We start from the raw sequence: 8,730 nt of genomic DNA on the forward strand, positions 1-8,730 counted from the left end.
GTGAGTTTCCCCGTTTCCATTTGGATGATTCTAGTATATATCCAGGGCTTCCCCCACTCTTCTCTGGGGAAGCATTCTTGGGCTTGCTGTGCCATAACTTACTGTTCCTGTTCTTCAGAATGCCCGAGAGGGGTGACGGCTGCTTAGGTCAGACAGTTATGCTACAAACCTTATGAATCTGGAAGGGAAAGCAAATAGTCAAAGCACAAGGGGCTCTACATGAGGGGATGCAGGGAGCACCCCTCAACAAGTGTCAGCTTTGAGGGGCTCTTCAGTGATGATGGGAAAAGGATCACCGTTCATCCTGAGACTCCTTCAAGTCCAGAACGGCTCTGGGAGAAGGATTTTACTCAAAGGAAGAATCTCATTTTTATTTCCACAGGGTGCCTCTGGGATGAGCAATCTTTGAGAAAGATTTCTTCCTGTGGCTTGGACTATTAATTGATTGACGTGTATCATCAATGACTTAGACTTCTTAGGGCAGACAGCAAGACAGACATATCTGGAACCAGTTTACAGTGAGCTGGTCTGGTCCCTCCCCGCACCGTGTGTTACCTTTTGAAGAAAGAAATATTTTAGGTGGGGTAAGAGTGGGCTGGGCTCTAGAGTGAGAGATGAGTTCCTGGGATCCCTGTGCATTCCTAGTAGTCGGGTCCCTCTGGTTAAAGTGGCACAGTCTCTCAGATTCTGACTCCAAGATCATCCTGCAACAGCATGTAGAGCTCAAGCGAGCCGGGTGTACCTGCCCACAGCCACTCAGCTTCTCTTCCCCAGGCAGGTAAACATCTGGATGCCGAGGTCAGGGGGAAATCACCCCACTTCCAGATAAATTCCAGCTATCACATAGCAACTGGGTGCTTGGCTGTGGACTTGCAATACTCACTGTCTGGCCTGGAAGTCTGTCTGTCCTGTCTGATTAGAAGTGGATTCACACTGAACTTCAGTCTCTCCGTCTCCTTTTGGTGAGGTTCTGTCCACTAATTTTAGTTAAATGCTTCTTTCATCTAAGACGTCGAGGGTGTGTGTGTTGTTCTGTGATCCTTCTGTCTCAAAGTGGTTTGTGCATCCGGGGGCAACATTTCCAAGGCAAATTCCTGAACAGATTTTGCCATGAGTCAGAGTCCCTGGCTTTTGGGACAGTATACATCCATCATCCTCGAAGTAATTTGTGACTTAACTAGATTAGAGAATGGTTTCTCTCTCTCCCATGGTGCTTTTCTTCTCAGACCTGTGCCAAGTGAAAGGATCGAGAGATACAAACTCTTAAACTGAGATTCCCAGTCTACCTTTACATGACAAGGTAAACCTCATGTGTAAGCACCCAATGCTTGCTCTAAGTCTAGTACACATGGGGTCATTCACTAGGTGGGTACACATTTGGGTACATAGAAACAGAAATGTCTGTATCTGGAAACTTCACATTGGTAAAAGACCAGATAATAGTATAAATATGTGGTCCCCTTTGTTCCCCCCCCCCCCGGGGCAAGAAGGTAACTGTGATGCCTTCAAGCTATTCCTGGTGTTTACTGGTGACATTTGAGAACAGTTTTTACCCTGCTGATTTGGATTTTGGAAAAGCAGCAGCAGTCCTCAGTGGGGTGAAAGTAGTTTCATAGACAGATCAAGGGGCAAGGTTTGCATGTGCTCCTTAGATGGCCTGGTAGGTGTGAGGCACAGCATAAGCAGAAGTGGTTCCGGATGGAGGCTGGTAGGTTAACTAAAGCTATCTAAGGAGTCATTTTACATATTTAAATTTTATGAAGAGAAACTGCAGTAGGAAAAGTGGATACAGCAGCCAGATATTCTAGGACTTGCTCCTCAGGGACTCCCCTCTCAGGGTCCCCCTCTTTTTCTTGCCCTGTGAATCAATCTGGACAAAGTCAGGGAGAGGGGAGCATCCTGGAAACATCTGTCGGGTGCCAGGAAACAGCCTCTGGCTGCATTTGAACTGACGGATTTGAAAAATGAACTTGATCTCGCCGCAGACTGTCTCAGTGATTCATTCTATGTGCATTTACTCGGCAGAAGGAAGTCGGGAAGAAGACGGATGCTAAATTTATATGTTAATTTTAATACTGAAGCTATCCTATATTTGAAGAATAAGATCAATGCTTCAATTTCATTTCTTATGTGATACTGAGAGTTGTCATTGCCAGGGGGGAAAAATCACTTCCGAATGCATCCTCCCAAAATTCCAATCTCCCAGGGCAGAGCAGCCTCAGAAGAGGCAATCTTGCCTTTTGCTGATGGTCTGTGCAGGGCAGGCTCCAGGGTTCCCACAGTATCATTTACTGTCTCAGTGTCGAGGGGAAATAACAATGGCGTTTATTTACTAATTGGATGGTGAGAATTGGCTGGTTGTCGAGCTGTGTCATGAGTTTCATATATCCCACGGGCAAAGCCACCTGACTTAACCGAAAGTAAACTCAGCAGTTGTTAAGAAAACTTATCCCCCCCAGAAGGCCAGAGTGCTGCCTGGTGGGTTTAGACTATGACCTCAAACTCACACTGGGATTTGGATGAAAGATTCCAGAGGTCTGTGCAGAGTTGTCTGGGGGAGAGGAGGACTCTCTGCCTCCGGGCCCAGGGTGGCAGAAGCAGATGCATGAAGGCTGCTAGGAGGGAGAATGGGAGACTTGGGCTGGGCATGAAGGCTACTGTGGAGATGCCAGGGGCTCTGTCCTCCCCAGCAGGCTGCTGGCTGGCTGGCTGCTGCTTTTGGCTTCTGCCTTAGGGAGTGCTGGCCACTGTATACTCCAGGGAGATCTTTATTCTGTGTGTTGCATCAAGACCAACCAAGTGGGCAAGGGAGGCTCTGAGCCTGGATTCATGTCCTTTTCAAGTTTTTCAGAGAAAAAAAAAGCACTGTCTTGGGAGGGGTCATTTTCTTTTCTTTTCTCTATTCCTTATTATTTTTCTCCATCCTCCTCCATCCCCGTCCGTCCCCCTTGGCCCTCCTGCCTCCCCCACCCTCCTTTCTTCTCCTTTTTGTTTGAGATAGAGTATTGATAATTATCCTAATTCTATGCTCAAATTCTCCATTGCTCAGTATTGGTCTCCTATGTGATGGATTATAGACATATAACACCATGCCGGAGGAAGTAGTCTTTCTCTGCTTTGCACAAAGGTACATCAACTTCTGGTATCTGCCCTAAGAAAAGATGAGGAAAAAGACAGTAAATGAATTGGGAGGCAGCGTCCTGACTACTGGACCAACCCATCCTTCCTTGTCCATGTTGTAGTCAATCTGTCCTGAAGGGCTGAACTGGAAGACGGGCTGAGCATCAGCGGGAAAAGCTCCAGAGCTCTCAAGAAAGATCTTCATCACCCAGCGCCCACTGAGAAAACAGGAAGTGGTTTCAGACCTCTTAGTGTTTAACTTACAAAAACAGAAACAAAACAAAACCACCCTCACTCCCGTGGAGTTGAGAGGAAAAGTAGGCAGCTAGATTTGTTGAGAGCCCACTGCTTGCATCTGTTAGCTTGGCTATCCATGTTGTTTTCCTTTTGAAATGCTGGAGGTGGGTTCTAGGACCTGTTGCAGGCTAGCCCGGGCTAGCCCTCCATTTTGACCTTGATTGTTCTCCAGTGTTTGTTTTTTGTTTTTTGTTTTGATCAATTCAGGTTCCCAGCGACTGAACTGGACAGATGTTCTTTGGGACTGCTGGAGCAGCATGGGAAGTCACAGGAGGGTGGTTGCCAGTGCCATCAGCAAACTGTTTATACTGTCTTCTGTCTTTGAGAGGGCTTGAAGGTGCTCATTGGATTTCCCATACAGTAGTGTCACAATATAGTCACAATTTGCTGTACCTTCTGTATCTTCTGGAAACACGTCTAATGTGGCTTACTCCTGAAAAATACCGTATTATATTTAGAGTCTTGAAAATTAGCGGCATGCTTTGCATGCTGCTATTCACACCCACAGGGGAAGTCCTATTAACCGAACAGCAATTTATCCAAATTAGCATCTCAAAGTGCTCTCTAGATTGCACTGTTTCAAAACATTGGATAATCTAAGTTCATTCCAAATGCAAATTAATTTATTAGAAGCCAGTTTCCCCCAGAAACTGCATTTCCCAAAAGTGCTTGGTATTATGGGATATAGGAATAAGGGCTTAGAGAACACCTCCCAGTGTTAGCCACTGTTCTAAGTAACCTCACCTTGCGTCCTCTCGGGGATTGCGCAAGGCGGGTCAGGATTGCTCTTCCCATTAGTTTTGGGCTAAGAAAAGCCTCCAGCGATGAGGTCAATAACAGCCTGGCAGTTGGGAGTGGTGCCTCAGTGCCTCAGAGGTTGATGGCAACAGAATCTTGGAGTTAGAGCATCAGGAACCCACCTGGTCCATCCTGTAGGCAGCCACAGCTTGAAAGCCATGGCCACGTTACTGTTTTTCATTGCTCTGCTGCCCCCTAGGGGCCGGTGGAAGGAGTGAAATTCATGAGTAGTCCTTTGGTAAAGGAGAAAGGCCTGGGTCATTTCAAAGAAACAGAATACAAATTCTTTATTCATTTCCTTCAAATTCAAGCATCTCTCTCTGTTGGGACACTTGTGACTGAGGCCATGACAGCACATACCCAGCCCCACAGGTGGCACTGAACAGCAGTACCCAGGAGTGACTTGGAGTGGAATGGATGAAGTGTGTCTCCCTGGATTTGAGATGCTCCTGTGTGTCAGCTCATAATCTATTTCCCAGATCTCCCACAAGCTTTCTCATTTATCGCTCCAAGAGTAGACAGCCCCTCCCTCTAGGGATCCCCAGTTGTAAAGACAGCCACTGAAGTCTAGTCCCACCAGAGAAGAGCCTTAGGGAACCCAGGCTAGCCCTTCATTGAGGAAGAAGTGACAAACTTCTAGTCATAACATTAGAGGATATCATCTTTAAAGTGCATACCTGGCTGGAGAGATGGCTCAGTGGTTAAGAGTGCTTGACTGATCTTCCAGAGGTCCTGAGTTTAATTCCCAGCAGCCACATGGTGGCTCACAACCACTTATAATGGGATCTGATACCCTCTTTTGGTGTGTCTGAAGACAGAGCACTCATACACATTAAACACATGAATAAATAAAGTGTATACCTAGAAGAACAGGCTACTCTCTCAGCTTGTATCTCATGTGAGTATATCCAAATCACTGCACTCTCCTGAGACAGGAGTTACAGACAGTTGTGAGCTACCACACAGGTGCTGGGAATAGAATCCTGGTCCTCTTAACCACTGAGCAGTCTCTCCAGCCCCTCTTTCTTGCTGTAGTTCAGGGTTCACTGTGCATCTACTTGCCGATTTTGGCCAACCTTCCCAGAGAGGCCTGTCCTGTGACCTGTTTCTATGATCTTACCCACAGTCACAGGGCACAAGGAAACAAAAGCCAGCAAGAGTCTAGCTAGATGATTCAAAGGCCTGATCTCTCTCTCTCTCTCTCTCTCTCTCTCTCTCTCTCTCTCTCTCTCTCTCCTTTTCTCCTCTTTTTCCTCTTCTTCCTCCTCCTCCCCCCCCTCTCTCGTTTTTTGAGACAGGGTTTCTCTGTGTAGCCCTGGATGTCCTGGAACTCACTCTGTAGACCAGGCTGGCCTCAAACTCAGAAAACCGCCTGCCTCTGCCTCCCAAGTGCTGGGTGCTGGGATTAAAGGCGTGCACCACCACTGCCCGGCTTCTGATTTATCTCTTAGTTGTGTTTTGCTTAACCAATGTGGAGTTTTGTTTTATTCTCAAACAGCTGCTAACATTGACCCATTGGAAAACCTCACTTATGTGCTATATTGAGACTTTGCTGGTAAGCGTGGCAAATGTGGAAATGGTGCAGGAAATCAGACTGGCTCCTGTGGCTGAATTCAAGACAGATGGATCTGGAAAACGACTCTCTGGAGGAATGGTTTTTGGTGCTGAGATCCTCAGCTGTGGCTGTCCTGAAGCCTGAGGTGGGGCTTCACCCTCAACCTTCATTTGCCTCTTGGAAAGTGACCCCTCCCTTTGATGCCCCCATTTTCTTCTTTACAAGGAAAGCACGACCATCCAAACCTCAAATCTGATTTATTTTTGCCTCAGTGGGTCCAAAGCTTTGAAAGGCCTTGCCTGCCCAAGAAAATGACACTCTTAAGCCTGCCCCTGTGATGTCTGACAGGCCTGAAAGCTAACTGTGGTTCTGAGTATCTCAGAAACCAGGATCAATTCATAAACGCATATGATTGCACTGAAAAGACCTTCAGGGTCCTCATTGCTATCTTCAGAACCACTAGGTGGGGGAAGAAGGAGGCCGGTCTCAGACAAGTTTACACGACTCCAGAATGTCCACGGTTCTGCATTTATTTCAGACCTATACAAAATCAGCCACCCTGCTGGCAAATCTCTAGGCAGTGAGACAGGATTCTCTGTCTCTCTTGGGGCTGCTGACATTTCTGGCTATGGCTTCCTTGGCAGCAGGCAAGAACTTGAAGGCCATTCAGAGCCTTAAGGGTGCTGGAATTCCATTGGCTGACCCTATCGAGTGGATTCTCTTACTACAAGGGGCTTGGAGTTCTATATGCGTAGAAAACATGGTAAGCCCAAAGCATCATCACCACAAGGACACTTGTGTGACCCTTTCCCAAATCCTCCATGCTGTGTCTCGTCATAGACACAGAATTGTGATGTGTGCATGCCCTGGCTGTAGCTTTATCATGATTGACAGCCACTGAATAGAAAGATGCTACAGATGTTCTGACCTGGGAGCACTTCCAAATCTCCCCTCCCACCACCTAAGGGCTGGTCTTCGTTTTAGGCCTCACCATGGTTGCAGGAAGACTTATCCTCAAAATAGCCTTTTGAAAACAGTCCTTTCTCTGCACTACACTAACCCTTTGAACTACTTTATAGAATTGAAAACAAGCAAACTTAAAAACCAAAACAAAAAACGAGGCTGTTTTTCTTTCCCTTAACACATTTGAAAAAACAAACCGGTCCCCTGCAGATTCTCTCAGCCATTCATTGTCTCTGTGTGCAGAGGCCCAGAGTCACCAAGTCACTTTGGGTCAAAGAAATTTGGTATGAACCTAGAACCCATCACCTACCCTTTGCTCCAACAGTGAGAACAGAGCCTGGCTTCTTGTGGCTTGCCTAGGCTGACTCTGGGAACCCAGGTTCTGTGGCTTTAACAGTCTAGGCTTCAGGGCAGACTCGTTGGGACCTCAGAGATTGGGAGAGCAGGGGAGTGGAGCATTTGGAGAGTTAAGCCCTGTGTAAGAAGAAGCCCGATGTTGCTTTGTGTTGACCAGCTATGGTGAGGTGGTTTTAATTTGACATAAAATGTATTAGTGTTTCCCCCATAGGGAGACTTTACTTTGTTTTGTTCCAGCAGCCACAATTCCCAGCTTCCTGTTCTAGCCCCGGCTCAAACAGAAGAAACAGTAGCTTCAGTTTTATTTACTTTAGGTTTTATCTGTATCTTTTGAACAGGTCAAGCATCCATAGGGTTCCTATGGGAAAATAAAATCAAGGTTCAGAGTGAAAATTCTCTCTTCTTCCAGCCACCTGAAAGCAAACAGTATTATTGCACTGAGCATCTTCCAGAAGAGTTTTAGGCATATGGAAACAGAAGCCTCCCCTCCCCTGCCCTCCCCTCCCCTCCTTTTTTCCCTTCCCCTCCCTTCCCCTCCCTTCCCCTCCCTTCCCCTCCCCTCCCCTCCCCTCCCCTGCCTTCCCCTCCCCTGCCTTCCCCTCCCTTCCCCTCCCTTCCCCTCCCCTCCCCTGCCTTCCCCTCCCCTGCCTTCCCCTCCCTTCCCCTCCCTTCCCCTCCCCTCCCCTCCCCTCCCCTCCCCTCCCCTCCCCTCCCCTCCCCTCCCCTCCCCTCCCCTCCCCTCCCCTCCTGTACCCATCTCTCTCCTTTTTTCTATTCCTTCCCCTTCATCTCTTTTGGAGCTGGGCAGTCAGTACCAGGGTCTCACGTACTCTGGGCAAATGCTCTACAATGTAGCTCTTCTGCCAACATCTCCATGTCTTCTATTTAATCCACTAATCCATTTCTGAGCTTTGTCACAGGAGGTCTCACTTACAGCCTAGGCTGGCCTTGAACTCGTGACTTTTCTATTCAGCTTCCTGGATGCTAGGATCTGCAGGCTACTAACCCCACCATGCTCTGTCAGGAGTGTTTTGTGTTCTCTTTTTATATTTTTTTAAATTAATTAATTTATGTATATGACTACTCTATCTGCATGTACACCTATATACCAGAAGAGGGCATCAGATCCCATTACAGATGGTGGTGAGCCACCATGTGGTTGCTGGGAATTGAACTCGGGACCTCTGGAAGAGCAGTCAAAGGTCTTACTGCTGAGCCATCCCTCCAGCCCGCTTTGTGTTCTCTTACTGAGAATGGAGGTGCATGTCATTTCATGTTTTAGATCTGTGCACCTCAACAGCACTGCAGTTTTGGGGAATCCCAGCTTTGACCACAGACCTTTGACCAGACTCAAAGTTGGCAGAACTTACTCTGGTCAGACACCCAAATTTAGAGATGGTGTCATGTGCAAGGCCTGTTGGTCTCCTCAGTGTCTTGGTCAGGGAATCCCAGCTACACAGGCTGGTGGCGCCATCTATCTATGGTAGGGGGAACTTGAGGACCTAGCCCACGTGAGCTCTCCGGTCTTCCATGGAACTTTATTGGTCCATGGAATTCTTCTTGTTCCACTTGGATGTAAGTAAGCATATCTCTTTTTGACTAATCTGAAAGAATAACTGGAAGAGGAAGTGAGACGAACC

The sequence above is a fragment of the Arvicanthis niloticus genome, chromosome 1, assembly GCF_011762505.2.
Source record: "Arvicanthis niloticus isolate mArvNil1 chromosome 1, mArvNil1.pat.X, whole genome shotgun sequence".
Classification (NCBI taxonomy): domain Eukaryota; kingdom Metazoa; phylum Chordata; class Mammalia; order Rodentia; family Muridae; genus Arvicanthis; species Arvicanthis niloticus.